This window comes from Pleurodeles waltl, chromosome 3_1, assembly GCF_031143425.1.
Source record: "Pleurodeles waltl isolate 20211129_DDA chromosome 3_1, aPleWal1.hap1.20221129, whole genome shotgun sequence".
NCBI lineage: Eukaryota > Metazoa > Chordata > Amphibia > Caudata > Salamandridae > Pleurodeles > Pleurodeles waltl.
Window position 1 is genome coordinate 115,764,962 of NC_090440.1, and position 14,996 is coordinate 115,779,957.

Consider the following 14,996-nt stretch of genomic DNA (forward strand, 5'->3'; position numbering starts at 1 on the left):
CCTTAGTGCTTTCTTACACTCCCAGCGACCCCCTACACACTACACTAGGCCAGGCATCCATTCGTGGTTCGCATTCCACTTTTTGGAGTATATGGTTTGTGTTGTCCCTAGGCCTATTGTGTCCTATTGCATTCTATTGTATTCTACAGTGTTTGCACTACTTTTCTAACTGTTACTTACCTGATTTTGGTTTGTGTGTGTATATTTTGTGTATATTACTTACCTCCTAAGGGAGTATATCCTCTGAGATACTTTTGGCATATTGTCACTAAAATAAAGTACCTTTATTTTTAGTAACTCTGAGTATTGTGTTTTCTTATGATATAGTGCTAAGTGATATAAGTGGTATAGTAGGAGATTTGCATGTCTCCTAGTTCAGCCTAAGCTGCTCTGCTATAGCTACCTCTATCAGCCTAAGCTGCTAGAACACCTCTAATCTACTAATAAGGGATAAATGGACCTGGCACAAGGTGTAAGTACCACAAGGTACCCACTACAAGCCAGGCCAGCCTCCTACACCTTGCAGTAGTGAAAAAATGAATGTATGTGTTTTTCACTACCTGGACATGTAAAACTAAAAGTAAATTCCCAATGTTTTAAATACACTCCACCCTGCCCTTAAGGCTGTCCAGGGCCATACTTAAGGGTGACATATATATTAAAAAGGAAGCATTGGGTGTAGAAAGAGGGTTAACTCTCCAGGTCGACATGGCAGTTTAAAACTGTACACTGAGGCTCTGCAATGGCAGACCTGAGCCATGTTTGAAGGGTTATCATAGTGGGTGGCACAATCGGCACTCCAAGCCCACTAGTAGCATTTAATTTACAAGCCCTAGGCACAAGCAGTGCACATTACTAGGGACTTATACACATTTAAATATGGCCATTGTGGAGTAAGCCAATGTTTTCATGTTAGTGAAAAAGCACATGCACCTTAGCATTGGTTAGCAAAACAGAAGTTCAGAGGGCACAAAGTTATGGGTAGCGACACCAAGGATGCCAGGTCTATCAGTGGCACATTCAGGAATGTGACTTTAAATGTAACTTTTCCCTTAAAGAGGATTTTAAGTTAAAAATCTTTAGAGAGCAAATAGAATGTTTCTACCCGACCCCGCAAAAACAACAGATGATGGATGGAATGCAGAACAAATCAAACATTCACCCCAAGTCACAGATCTGGGTTAAAACCATCAGTTTTTTTGCTTGCCATGCCATTCCAGTTTAGACCCAGCCATATGCAAATCAGTCTTAACCCTGTTCCCCATGGGAACAGTCCAGACCCAACTGCCAGGCCACGTCTTCCCTGGACCAGAAACAAGCATCCTGGGACCAGTTTCAGGGTATCACCCTTCATCAGCCAGGCTAGCTTGAATCTGGTGGCATAGCAAGCATGGGACCCACGTCTGGGCATACCCTTCCCACTTGGGGCGACAAACGCAAAAACAACAGATGATGGACGGAATGCAGAACAAATCAAACATTCACCCCAGTCACAGATCTGGGTTTAATCCATCCGTTTTTTTGCTTGTCATGCCATTTCAGTTTAGACCCAGCCATATGCAAATCTGTCTTGACCCTGTTCCCCATGGGAACAGGCCAGCCCGAACTGCCTGGCTAGGTCTTCCCTGGACCAGAAACAAACATCCTGGGACCGGTTTCAGGGTATCAGGTATTGAGTGTTGCTGAATGCGAGTGTTGTGGAATCTGTCAAAGAGGATGTGATGGGTGATAGTGTTGAATGCTGTAGACAGGTCGAGGGGAATCAGAGCCACTGTTTCTCCTTGTTGAAAGAGGGTTCTGATGTCATCTGTTGCTGCGATCTCAGTGTTATGGTTGGCCCAGAAACCTGATTGTGATGCATCAAATAGGTAGTTTTGTTCTAGGTAGTAGCTGAGCTTTCAGTTGATGGCATTCCTGAGTACTTTGGCTGGGTATTGAAGCAGGGAGATCAGTTGGTAGTTTCTGGGGTCACTGGGGTCAGCTGAAGGCTTCTTTAGGAGGGGTCTGATGTCTGCATGCTTCCATCTGTCTGGGAAGGATGCTGTTGAGAAGAGTTGAGGAGGCTGGTGAGTTCAATGCTGATTATGGACATCGAGTGGGGACCAGGTGGGTATGGCTGGGATGGGGTTCGCTGATTGAATGAGGTTGTTGAGGCTGAACGAAGTGGGTTGAGGGTTAAAGTTGTTGTAGATGTTGGCAATCTTGCTGTGGAAGTAGTCGGATAGTGAGTCACAGAGGTGTTGGTAGAGGTGCCCTGTGTTTTCTATGGCAGTCAGGTTGCAGAATCCCTTGATGATCTTAAAGAGTTCTTTGGTGTGGTTGGCTGACTTGTTGATGCGGTCCGTGATGGCTGTTCTTTTGGCCTTTTTGATGCACCGGTGGTAGTCGCTAAGTGCTGCTTTGTGTGCGGCTCTGTCAAGGGAGTTGTTGGAGATGCACTATCATTTCTCCAATAGAAGACAGTTATGCTTGGTGGTTCTGAGCTCTGGGGTGTACCAGCTGGCTTGTCTTGACATTCAGCTTTGCCGGTTTCAGAGGGGTGACTTTGTCGGCGCATTTGCTGATCCAAGCGGAGACGTTATGGATGGCCTGGTCGAGGCTGCTTGATGTGTTGGGTGGTATGTTACTTTTCCCCATCTCGAGTGGGTGGCACTTTAGTGCTTGGTGATGGTGTTCTGGGTCTTGGGGATGGTGAAGTGGATGATTGCGTGGTTGGTCCAGGAGAGTTACATGGTGTGCATGACTTTGATTCTGCCGCTGACGGAGAAGATGGTGTTGAGGATGTGTCCAGCTCCGTGGGTGGGTTTGGAGACTAGTTAGGTGAGTCTGATGCTGTTGAGTTTCTCCAGAAGGCATGTGGAGTTGGCGTCCTTGGGGTCCTCAATGTGGATGTTGGGGTCACTGAGCAGCATGTAGTGGAGGGAGTCGATGGCGAGGGAAGAGATGATGTTGCTGATGGCGTCACAGAAAGCTGGCTGAGGTCCTGGTGGTCTCTATGTGAGGGTACCTTTTATGGTTGTCTTGGCATCGAGATGTAGTAGGAAGTTAAGGTGCACTATGACAGGCATTGGGTCGTCATTCGTGGCAGAGCATTGGATGGTTTCCTTGAATATTATGGTGATTTCTCCGCTGTGCATGTTGGGGCACTCCTGGTGTATTATCTTGTATCTGTCGAGGGTGGCAGTGGCGATGTCGGGAATGGAGGCGGGGTTGAGTGATATCAATGGTGAAGGCGACATCTGGGGTGAGGGTGGTTATGATGTTCCAGATTCATGTGGCGTTTGCTGAGGGAGTGGGTGTTGACCAGGATACAGTGTAGCCGTTCTAGGTTGATGGTGGTCTTATGGGAGGTAGTGGTGTTGGGTCCTGTGTGGGTGGGTGGTGCTGTGAGGCAGGAGAAGTGACATTGGGGGCAGTTGAAAGGTCCTTCAATTGATCATGGGGAGGACATGCAGCAGTCTTGGCGTCTGGTGTTGAGGACCAAAATCTCATCTGCAGAGTGACATACTGGTGTAATAAATATTAAAGAGGAAGGTTTAGGCCTGGCAAAATTTGTTTGCCAGGTGGAAATGACAGTTAAAAGCTGCACACTGTCTGCAGTGGTAGGCCTGAGACATGTTTTCAAAGGCTACAGTACTGAGTGGCACCATTATTGCTGCAGGTCCATTAGTAACATTTAATTTACAGTAGTACATTTAGGGGGTGATTCTAAGTCTGGCGGGCGGCGGAGGCCGCCCGCCAGACTTCCCCCTCCGAAATACCGCTCCGCGGTCGAAAGACCGCGGAGGGTATTCTAAGTTTTTCCCTGGGCTGGTGGGCGGTCGCCAAAAGACCGCCCGCCAGCCCAGGGAAAAACTCCCTTCCCACAAGGATGCCGGCTCGTAATCGAGCCGGCGGAGTGGGAAGGTGCGACGGGTGCTGTAGCACCCGTCGCGTATTTCACTGTCTGCCAAGCAGACAGTGAAATACTTGTAGGGGCCCTCTTACGGGGGCCCCTGCAGTGCCCATGCCAGTGGCATGGGCACTGCAGGGGCCCCCAGGGGCCCCGCGACCCCCCCTACTGCCATCCGGTTCCCGGCGGGCGGACCGCCGGGAACTGGATGGCGGTAGGGGGGGTCGGAATCCCCTCGGCGGCGCAGCTAGCTGCGCCGCCTTGGAGGATTCAATAGGGCAGCGGTACACTGGCGGGAGACCGCCAGTGTTGCCGGTCTGAACGCGGCTTTACCGCCGCGGTCAGAATGCCCTGCGGGGCACCGCCAGCCTGTCGGCGGTGCTCCCGCCGACCCTGGCCCCGGCGGTCTAAGACCGCCGGGGTCAGAATCACCCCCTTAATGTAGTACCATATACTAGGGACTTAACAGTAAATTAAATGTGACAATCAAGTGTAAAGCCAGTTTGACCATGTTTTTGGAAAAGAGTACATGCAATTTAGCTGTGGTTAGCACTGGCAATGTTCACAGAGTCCTAATGCCAACAAAAGTAAATTAAGAAACAGGAGGGGCTTTGCAAATGTATACTTACACATGATTTTCGTACTACACATTAAAATCTGTGGTTGTTTGCTTTCTAAGCCAATGTCAAAGCTGATGAAAAGTTACCAAAAATGAGTGACTAGGTTGGATGTGTTACTTATAGGAACTTCAATTTTCATCAGACTTGGCAAGTATTTGTATTCATTATTTATATCTGCGGAATAGGAAAGTGTCATCACACAAATGCTGCTTCCTATCATAATACCTAAGGTAGTTCAGTAGGCACATGCACCACGTGCATACATAAGTGAAAAGTGTAAGTTGCAAATAGGAATTCTACAAAGGAGACTCAATATGTGCTCCTTTCTAAGATGATAACAGTGATCACTGTTGGTGTGGTTTTTATTTTCAAAAAAGTGCTTCTAGCTCCACATTTACAATTTCATATTGTTGTACATAACAGCTGTTGCTATGATATGATTTAATGTTGCTGAGTGTCCCTACCTCAAAAAGATGGAAGGTTGATTTGGCCCTGACTGGATTCAAAGTTGGGATTGGAAGGTATCAGGAAATGTCGGAGTACAACTTGCTGGCAATTTTTCCTGCTATTGACTTACGGATGATTGGTACTGCTAATATGTAGTTTGCCACGATCCATATATACAGGAAGCAACATCAGTCACTTCATCAGAACTGATTTTTTGTGACACAGGACGAGTGTTCTATATGATTAAAAGAAATGCGTTAAGTGAGCTATGCATACAGTAATAATCAAGTCACTATTATCACACAACAGTGTAAGTCTTTGTGCAGTATAAAGATCTGTCTCTAATTTCATTAAATGACACAGCAGCAAGACTGACATAACTTATTATAGCTCATTTGTGAGTTCATAATGCCTGTCCAGACCTAACAGTCACGTTGAAAGGCACGTCTTGCATCATAATTTCAGCTGCAGCTCAAACAATAAAAAGAGAATTGGCTTTCTTTTCCTCTTACCTGTTTTGTATTAAATGAACAGAGATAAGCGAAAAGGAAATATGTATGGCAACACCTTTTGTTTACGCAAAATAGGGCATTACATGAAATATCTCTGCATGTTTCAGCACAATCTGAACTACAGCTCTTTTTATCTGACCTGCATTAAACTAATTCTAATATCTCTTTGCAACAAATTGAAAATTGCTTTTTGATGTGTTTAATTTTGCATTACCGAGTCTGCCTTTTGTTCTTATTGTCAGCAACTAGATGATATGAAAAAGCAAAACACTAAGGTGCATATTTATGTTTTTTTTGACCTACCGCAGTTTTGCTGCAAAATTATTAACGCCACCTAGCGCCATTCCATAGCGGAAGCCATGCGCCATAGCTATGGAATAGCACACGGCGCAGCTAAGGAAAGGTTATCATCCAAAACAAAGGGGCAGATGTATAAAGAATGCATCTTGCGAGTCGGAAATAGGGATTTTTAAGAAATCGCTATTTCTGATTCGCAAAATGCAATGTATCATATTTGCGATTCGGTAATAGCGATTTCTTAAAAATCGCAAATGCTATTACCGAATTGCAAATTGCAATACAGCCCCCATTCGCATCTATGGGCCTGTAGGCACATATTTGCGAATATTTTGCATGTCCCAAATTGCGAATTCCTAACTGGAATTTGCAATTTTTGGAAATGCAAAGTCCAGGGTGCTGGGGGCCCTAGGCCCCCTCTGCTGCACCCCAAAATAATTGTTTACAACATGTAAGGTGCACACATGCCAGAAGGGCATGTGTGCTTTACATGTAAATTTTAAAAATGCATTTTAAATGCATTTTTAAAATTTGCACATGGTTACCACCAAGTTCAACTTGGTGGTAAATAGCGATTCCTTAATGCCCAATTCGCATTAAGGAATTGCTTCTTAGTGTGCTTTAGAAATCGCAAATAAGGATTCCTTATTTGCGATTTCTTATTTAGAGAGTCGCAATTTGCGACTCTCTAAACAGGGTCGCAATTTTAAGGAATCTCTGTTTTAGCGATTCCTTAAAATTGCTTTCAGAATGCCTTTGATACATTCTGAAATGGCTTTTTGCATTCGCAAACGGGCATTCGCACCGTTTGCGAATGCAAAAAGCTTTGATACATCTGGCCCAAAGACTCTAGCCAGGGGGGTATGCGGTAGAGTCTTAGTAAAGACAGGAGTCATGCCCACCCCCCCAATGGCCAGCACAGGGGGGTTGTCTCCTGGGCAAGGCCATAAGACTCAGTGTCAGACAAGGGGCTCCTAATGGCACCTTAAAAAAATTAGATAATACTTACCTATACTTACCCAGGATGTAGTTCCCCATCCTATGGTGTCCTTCTGGTGTGGGTGGGGGTGCTGCTGGGGCTTAGGGTGGGCATCTGTGGGCCCATTCCATGGTGTGTTGGTCTGACCCAGGAGTTAAATAATGGCGCTAAGCAGGCTTAGCGCCATTATTTGGGTCCGCCTACTCCGTGCATGTCATTTCTGTGCCGGAGTATAAATAAGGTGGTAGGGGGTTAGCATCATATTGTGGACAGGAACGTCCACCTTGCATCTAATTAGCGCAAGGTAGTTTGCTGGATCCACAACATGACACTAACTCCAATATTGTGATGCTAGACGGGTCTATTGTCCAAATATATTACTATGGAGTTAGCTCAGCACAATTTTAGCGTCCAAGTTGTTTACGCTAAAACGGCACAAGCAAAGTGTAAATATGCCCCTAAGGATTTAGGTGTGAGCAAAGTGGAAATGGTGATGGTGTGACCATGTATTATAAAGAATAGAATACCCTCTGCGATATATTAAATGGTTATTGTCATTCACCTCAGAGGTCCATGACCTCATTAAGGAACTTCTTTGTGACTTATAATAGCCTTATAATGTATGTAAAGTGGTATTTTATCCCATGCGTCATTTATAAAGTTCACTGTAAGATGATATTCGTATTCTGCATGCACATGTGGAAAGAGCTCACTTGAAAGAATGTGGTAGGCTTTATCACCCTACTGCTTGAACAGTTAGGGGCAGATTTATCAATTAATTGTGCTGTCTTTGCAACATGCATGTGGAGCAAAGACAACACAATCCTTAAATCTGATTTACCAAGCTCACGGGGGCCCTGCATTGCTTTATAAATCTGGAATAATGCAAGGCAGCGCAAGTTGCTGCTTTGCGTTACTCTGCTCTGGGAAGGCATTACATGTGTGGCGTGTCGGTGTTCTCACGCCTCAGCCCATGCTTTTTGGTGCATTTTCAGGTTGACCAAGACTTGAAAACTAGGGAATGCATCAAAATAGTACACTTTTGTGACTAAGAGAAATGTATTTTTTTTTCTTTGTTGTTTACTCTTTCTAATTGTCTTTATTCTACAGCACACTTCGAAAGAGGTAAAGCGTATGAGGATTGTTTTTGTGCAGGACGGTGTCTATGCTTGCAATGCAGGCAGCCCTATTTCATGTGCTGCCTACTGCCAACATAGGCACTCTAACTCCATGGTGCAAGGATGCCTGCATTGCGGGGGTGATTGTTTTTGTGCAGGAAGGGACACCTTCCTGCACAACAACAATAATGAATGGCATATTGCTCCTTCTATGTGTGCTGCAAAATGCAAAAAAAAAAAGTATTTCTTCTTGTTGCACCAATCTAACACTAACCCCTGGGGAGGTGTTATTTGTTGGTGCTGCCTCAGATTTATGTGTCCTTTTAAATCTGGTGCAGTGTCAAAAAGCAATGGGTGTTAGGTGGGTACGCCTACAGCAACACCCATTGAACGCTCCTTTGCCAGAGAAAACCATGACGGGCTGGCCCATATTTACAAGGTTGTGTTAAACCACTAAAAGTTGGTTAATGATGCCTTGTAAATATAGAGAAGGGCACAGTGCCACTGGACTGTTGCACAAAGTGATGCTCCGGTGGCACAAGGAGCTTGTAAAAAAAGCCTCACAGTGTATTAATGTATCAGTTTACCAAGTTGAGGTGGGAACCCATTCGCAAAAAGCTAGGGATCTCCTTGAAACCCCTGCCTCTTTCTGAATGTTAAAAAAAGTTTTATAAATATCTATCTTTTTTTTACATCCAACCTTGTTTCCTTTCTGGAAGAGAGGCTACATTTAAAAAAAATACTTAAAAAGTGATTACAGACATGGGTCTGTGCTGATCCTAACAGGTCATCATCCCTGCTTTGGCTACCAACTAGAGTGATTCAACATTTTTGACCCACTTTATGAACAGTGGGAAGAGTAGAATAGGCTGTGACGTTCTCTAAATGATGATTCCACTCACAAATTGTCGGTGGATAATGTGCAACCGCTTCTTGCAAGTGGAATTTTCATACATTTCACCTAGTCACAGGCAACAGAGAATACAGGCAGAGCAGAGACTGGACTGTCCTGGGCATACAGAATAGTGGTTTGGCCGAGGAGCATTAGAAGGGGGGGCACATTGTGCCTGCAGAGCTACTAACTCCTATTGTTGTCCCCGTCAGCAGGGAGCAGTTCATAATTAGGCCCTTAGCATTTAACTGTTAACTGTATTTCCATTGAATACCGTACATTTATATGAAGCATTTTGGTGTCACCTAGTTGAGTATTGATACGCATATGATTACAAATAGGGAATCAAATAAGTTAAAATCCAGGTTATTCAGGACTTATTTTACGCTCTTTTCTTCCACTATGTGCTTCATTTCAACAATGGCAATCCGTGTATGACTACTAGCTCTCTGGAGACCCTTTAGTAAAGCGCGTTCTAGAGAATGTCATGTCAGCGCCCGGATTTTTCTGGTGCATGCTATTCTTTCTTGTACTTAAGGAACTAGCTCCCATAAGCAAATTATACCAAACAGATCTAAGATAGAATTTAAATACATAAAAAAACGTTTGCCATTTTATTTGATGCAATATACTGGAAGTAAGGCAAACCATCTTAATTTTAACATTTAAAAGCAATTTTGTTCAAGTCTGTCAAATACCAAGCAAACAAAGATTTATATTGCAGCTTCAGCTTCTCCCGTGCTGACCTTTCATGGTGAACTTTACTGTTGGCTTTTAACAAAAATCAGCTTTTCAAGTTCACTGAAATTGATTTGTCTTTGATATCTCTGCAGTAAGAATGTGTGGTTTACCACAGTGGACTTTAATCATATTACATGCAGCTGTTTTAAAATGCAGTAATCTAACAAACGCATTGTGAAATTCTAAAAGCTTTCATTACACGAGGTGACCCAGGACATATATATTTTAAATGTCATGCACATTCCCCTGGCGTATTTGAAAAACGCTGAACTAGAAACCAGGTTTTCACAAATAACACACAGAGGAATCTGAACTTACTTACAAATCAGAAACAAGGAAGACTGATGAACAGTCAAGATTTCAATGATGTGGAATCGAATTTTCATGCATTGTCCCAATTTACGGATGGGGCATCTGCTTTCAAAGTGTATTCAAATGATATAATTTGAGGAAAGTAGCAAAACAAACATTTTGTTGCAGACTGGCAACAAAAGGTAACTAATATATACCCCGGGGTATGTTTCCTGAAGAGGCTGATTTTCAAAAAAGAAAGATTCCAAGTGAAAACGGACCGCAACATCGTCATTTGTATCCTTCAAATTCGCATGGCGGACCTACTTTAAATCACACTACTACTTAACAATCCAAGCCGGGGCGTAGTTATCGAAAGTGCAACAGGTGCAGTGACACCAGGGCTTAGAGGTATGAGGGGTACATTTCACCCCAGATAGTTGCTGTTTTTCACGAATGAACTTGAGGCCAATATTAAGTATGTTATCGTGCACTTAAGTTAAGGAAAAAACCATGTACAAGAAATCCCAAAGCTAGAATAGCTAATGCAAAAGGAAAGCATCACCTGGTAAAATAATGCAACATCCTTTGCATGACACCATTTCTGTGAACAAGCCGTCTTTCCTGATTGTGTCAGTCAATTGAGAGGAACAAATAACAAATCCAAGATTCTACAAAATCGATATAGAATCACATTATTAAAAGCTAGAACCACACCTCTGTTTAAGATTGACCTAATTTTAGGGGTGGATAGAACTCACGGAGTTTCAGTCCATGGAATTCCGCAGCGTTACATAAAAACACTTCAAGATTCTGTGGAGCTCAGCGAGCAGTCGGAGCTGGGCACGTCACACGGTTCCTGCTGATTTTTACTGTCAGGAGATTTTTCGGCCCTGTATAATCACCACAAACTGCACTGTGTGGCACGCCAGAAGGTGCTGCTTCGTTCTGCCACTGAGTTGTGTGAGAAATCTGTGCTCCAAGCAGAGCGTGGAGTGGGCTAAACTCCTCAAACTCCGCCAGTGAAACTTAATTTTTTGCCATCCCTACTAATTACGATAGCTCATAAATTAGGAAATTATAATGGCACCGGTGATGGTTGGATTCTTTGGCCATTGAGAGGCCTCTCTGAGGCACATGTAAAACAACTTCACCTTTGGAAGGGTTCAAACAGGCCAAGACCACAATGTTTTGTATTCACTGTCTGTTTATTGAAGGACACTGCTCTGCCTACCTAGACTGTCCACATTTCTGTTGTGGCTCCAAAGTCTGCTTTAAACTGGATTTTAGTGTCAGAGGTGGGTGAACACTAGTAATTTGAATAGCACATGCCCCTACACACCCCCAGCTCTCAGACCCACATTTTAGTGTGACTGAAGACTTTTGTCATCTTGGATTTGACCAGACACATTGCATTTTGGGTCTCCTTGAAGTAAGGCAATCAGGAACTACTGTAAATGTAGGTAAGCCAAGGCATAGGAGCATACAGTCCATTGGTTATAGAGGGATTAGGGGTGTCTGAGTGTGGCCTCCACCCACAGGCCAGTGAACACTACAGAGCTGGGCCCTAAAGCAGCTTTCTCCAGAAAACTGCTCGATGTGTGAAAGAATACCATGTGGTATAAACTTGCTTCACTGTGACTTGTGGTAAGGACCTTTCGAGGTTGGACTCCCTTCCATTTGAAAGCCAAGGACATGAAAAAGCTCCAACAATCATTAATCTGATACCTTGGGTGACCACAATGGCATAAACACCAGAAGAGAACATTCCTGTAAAAAATCCCAGTGGAACAGTGACAGTTGTATTGGGACTAAACTTTGCTATTGGTATCTAATTGTCACTCTGGAGGTCTGTAAGTGTCCTCCTCCCATGTCCTGATTTGAAAATGTTTGAAAACATTATTTATGTCAGTGTGGCCCACTGGAAAAAGTACACATTTGGCAGTTCCACAATGACAGATTTGATTTCAGTCTCATCCTGCGCCAAAATCTCTGCACCACTGAAAAATGACTAAGGGGCTGAATTAGATCTCAGCAGAGAGGTTACACTGGCACAATGATGATGAATATTCCATCCACTGAAATCTAAATACCATAGGAAACAATAGTACTTAGATTTTGGCGGACTGGATATCTGTCACCATTGAGATGGAGTAACCCCTCCGTTGAGATCTAAATCAGGCCCTAAGTCCCATTATGAGTTGTCAAGTCTTAGATACTCAAGTACTCCAGTGGGAACAACCTGCTTCAGGTATGAGGCAATCGGTTTCACAGCAGTGGCTGCAATTATAGCATAGTCCCACATGGAGAGGATTTTTCAGCTCAAGCAGTGGTAGACTTCAAGAAAGTGATAAAGTCAAAGTCTAAATTGTGACATAGAAACATTTTCACATTTTATTTCTTTCAGATTGTCACTGAGACCAATCCACTTGGTGTATCCGACCCGGGCTCAATCCCAATCAGGCCAAAATTGTACGTTGGTCCTGATTAGTCTAAAATTGCACCTCTGTCTCACTCTTCAACTATTGACTTAAATTCTGCACTTTTTTTTCTTGGCGCCTTTTCACTCTTCTAAATTTCCTTTCTCCAGTTCCTCTTACTAGATTTTTGTCATTTTGGTCTTATTTCACTCATAATATTTCTGGAGTTATTTTTCATTGAGTTGTAGAGTTTTATTGTGTTTGTTGTGACTTTTTTCTGCTGTTAAAGTGTAAACCAGACCCAAAGAGTGTTGATGATGTTGCCTCATATCAAGAGCAGTTATACGTCTAAAAACATGGGACCGGCCAGAGTGCTTTGCTTGTATTTTGCATAATTTATGAATCAGTCTTATCGTGAAAAAAAATATTTTTGACATATACTTTGATCCCCCTTGTATCTGGATACAACTATGCTTCTCTGGCAAGATCTAATAACAGCAAGCCAAATATGTTGTTACTAATTCAAGGCTGGATTAAATACCAATATATCAATCGAAACCTTTAATACTCTGCCCAAATTTCTAAAATCAATTTGTAATTTTTCAGTACAGTACAAGAGCAATAGATAATCTTATTTATACATAACTGTGGCAAACATCACAGAAAGTTTTGGGCTAGAAGTGTGAAGGAATGTGTTTGGTCACAAATAGCTGAATTTGCAGAATTTATTCATTTGCAATCACAAAATGCCTTTTGTTATGTACAAACCATAACTGTAAAGCTGATTTTGTAAAATAGTACCAAAACGCTATTTGTGTTTGTGACCAAATACTGATTTGGTAATTTAAAGGAGCATGTTTAGTTCTGTTGTAAGGATCATGCTTTCTAGTGCAGAGAACCCTTTCGCATTTCGGCTTGAAGACATGTTATTGACCATGTAACATTTGATACATTGTTATCTCATTAAATGCTAATTTCTAGCATATGCTTCTACTCTGTAAGGGTATGATGATTATCTCTGATGAGCAAGACCAATCAAAAACACATTCAGAGATAATTTAGCAACTATTTAGCTTAGACAATATTCCATCAATGTCATACATCTAATAACTTTCCTTTCATAATTCTATAATTTTAATCTCTTCCTTTTAGGCTTCTTCAAGTTTCAGGTTCTGAAACACATACAGGACAGGTTTTATTTTAGCTATAGTTTCCATTTTAGTTAGTCTGTCCAGCTTGTTTAGCTCTGTGGGCCTCAGCTCCATCTTGAATAATGGAGGTCACCATCTTCTCCATCACAGACACTGGACATCACCATTTACCCTGTTTTTGCACGATCATTGTCACGTCTGTATGGTAACACCTTTGTTGCCAGAGCTTATTTTTCTAAAAAAATATGATACAGTCCAGCTCTTTTGATCAGTGACATAGATACAAACTCTAAGGCAACATTGTCTGGTTCAAATGATGATTTCCCCATTAAGTCAAAGTAAACGAAAGACATAGGTGGTCATTATGACATTGGCGATGGGTGATAAATTGGCGGAAATACTGCCATCAGGCTGGTAGTAATTACCGCCAAATTATGACCATGGTGGTGAGAACTCCCATAGACAGCCAATGTACCACACCATCTGCCAGGGCGTTAACACCACTGACCACAGCGATAGCCAACAACAGCCATGCGGAAGACAAGGTACTGCCCACCATATAATGACTTTGCAATCCGCTACGATTTCCAGGGCGGAACTAACGCCATCAAAAGCCTTGTGGAAACACTGCACAGAAGAGCAAAGACTCGCCATCAGAGACACAGAGAAGAACAACGCCGCCATGGAACCGGAACTGCAAGTCTTCCTGATGCTTTTCTATGCCATGCTTCACCTAGAACACCAACAACGATGACAGTGAGTACAGCCGTCTAGCACACAAGGGAGGGAGGAAGGAAAAGGAGAGTGACACACTAATGCACAACACACAGCAGACACACACACACACCATACACACGACAAGCTGCAGACATAAACCAATGGCACACAACACACAGCATAATAGAACAAGGACTAGATTTTGGAAGTCCTGAAAATGTATTATCAAGGGTAAAGCCACCACATTAACCAGATATGTACAATTCTCCAAAAAGGCCCAGTGCCCAGTCCAAAGTACTGAGGGCTCACATGGCCACAGGGCACAGTCCAAGGCCCAACTTGTTTCCTGGCGACATCCTCACAGAACTGTGCAGGGACATCATGACTGAAGTGGACACGCACCTCAGGGTGAAGGGGGGTGGGGCGCACCTCAGCCAAAGTCGTAAACTCGCCCACTGGTTCCGGAGGGGGCTCCATGCCAATTTGCCTTTGCTGGGCAGTGCAAGGTCACAGTCCCTCAGGTGGGGAACTCACCCACTGCTTCTGGAGGGGGCTCCATGCCTATTTGCCTTTGCTGGGGAGTGTAAGGTCACAGTCTCTCAGATGGGGAACTCGTGGGGGGGCTCCTTGAACAGCAGTCCCTGGAGGGAGGCCTACATGTCGGCTGCTGGAGGAGAGGGCTGCACCGTCTCAGCTGGTGGTGAGGGCCCCGTGACTACTGGGGGTGGTGGTAGTGCTGATACCCTGCCAGCCCCTGAAGGAGATGAGGGCTGCTGAGTCTCAACTGGGTAAGGTGCCTCCTGGGCAACCTCTGCAGGAGGTGAGGGCTGCTGTGTCTCAGCTGTGGAAGGTGCCTCCTGGGAAACCTCTGCAGGAGGTGAGGGCTGCTGTGACTCAGCTGTGGAAGGTGCCTCCTGAG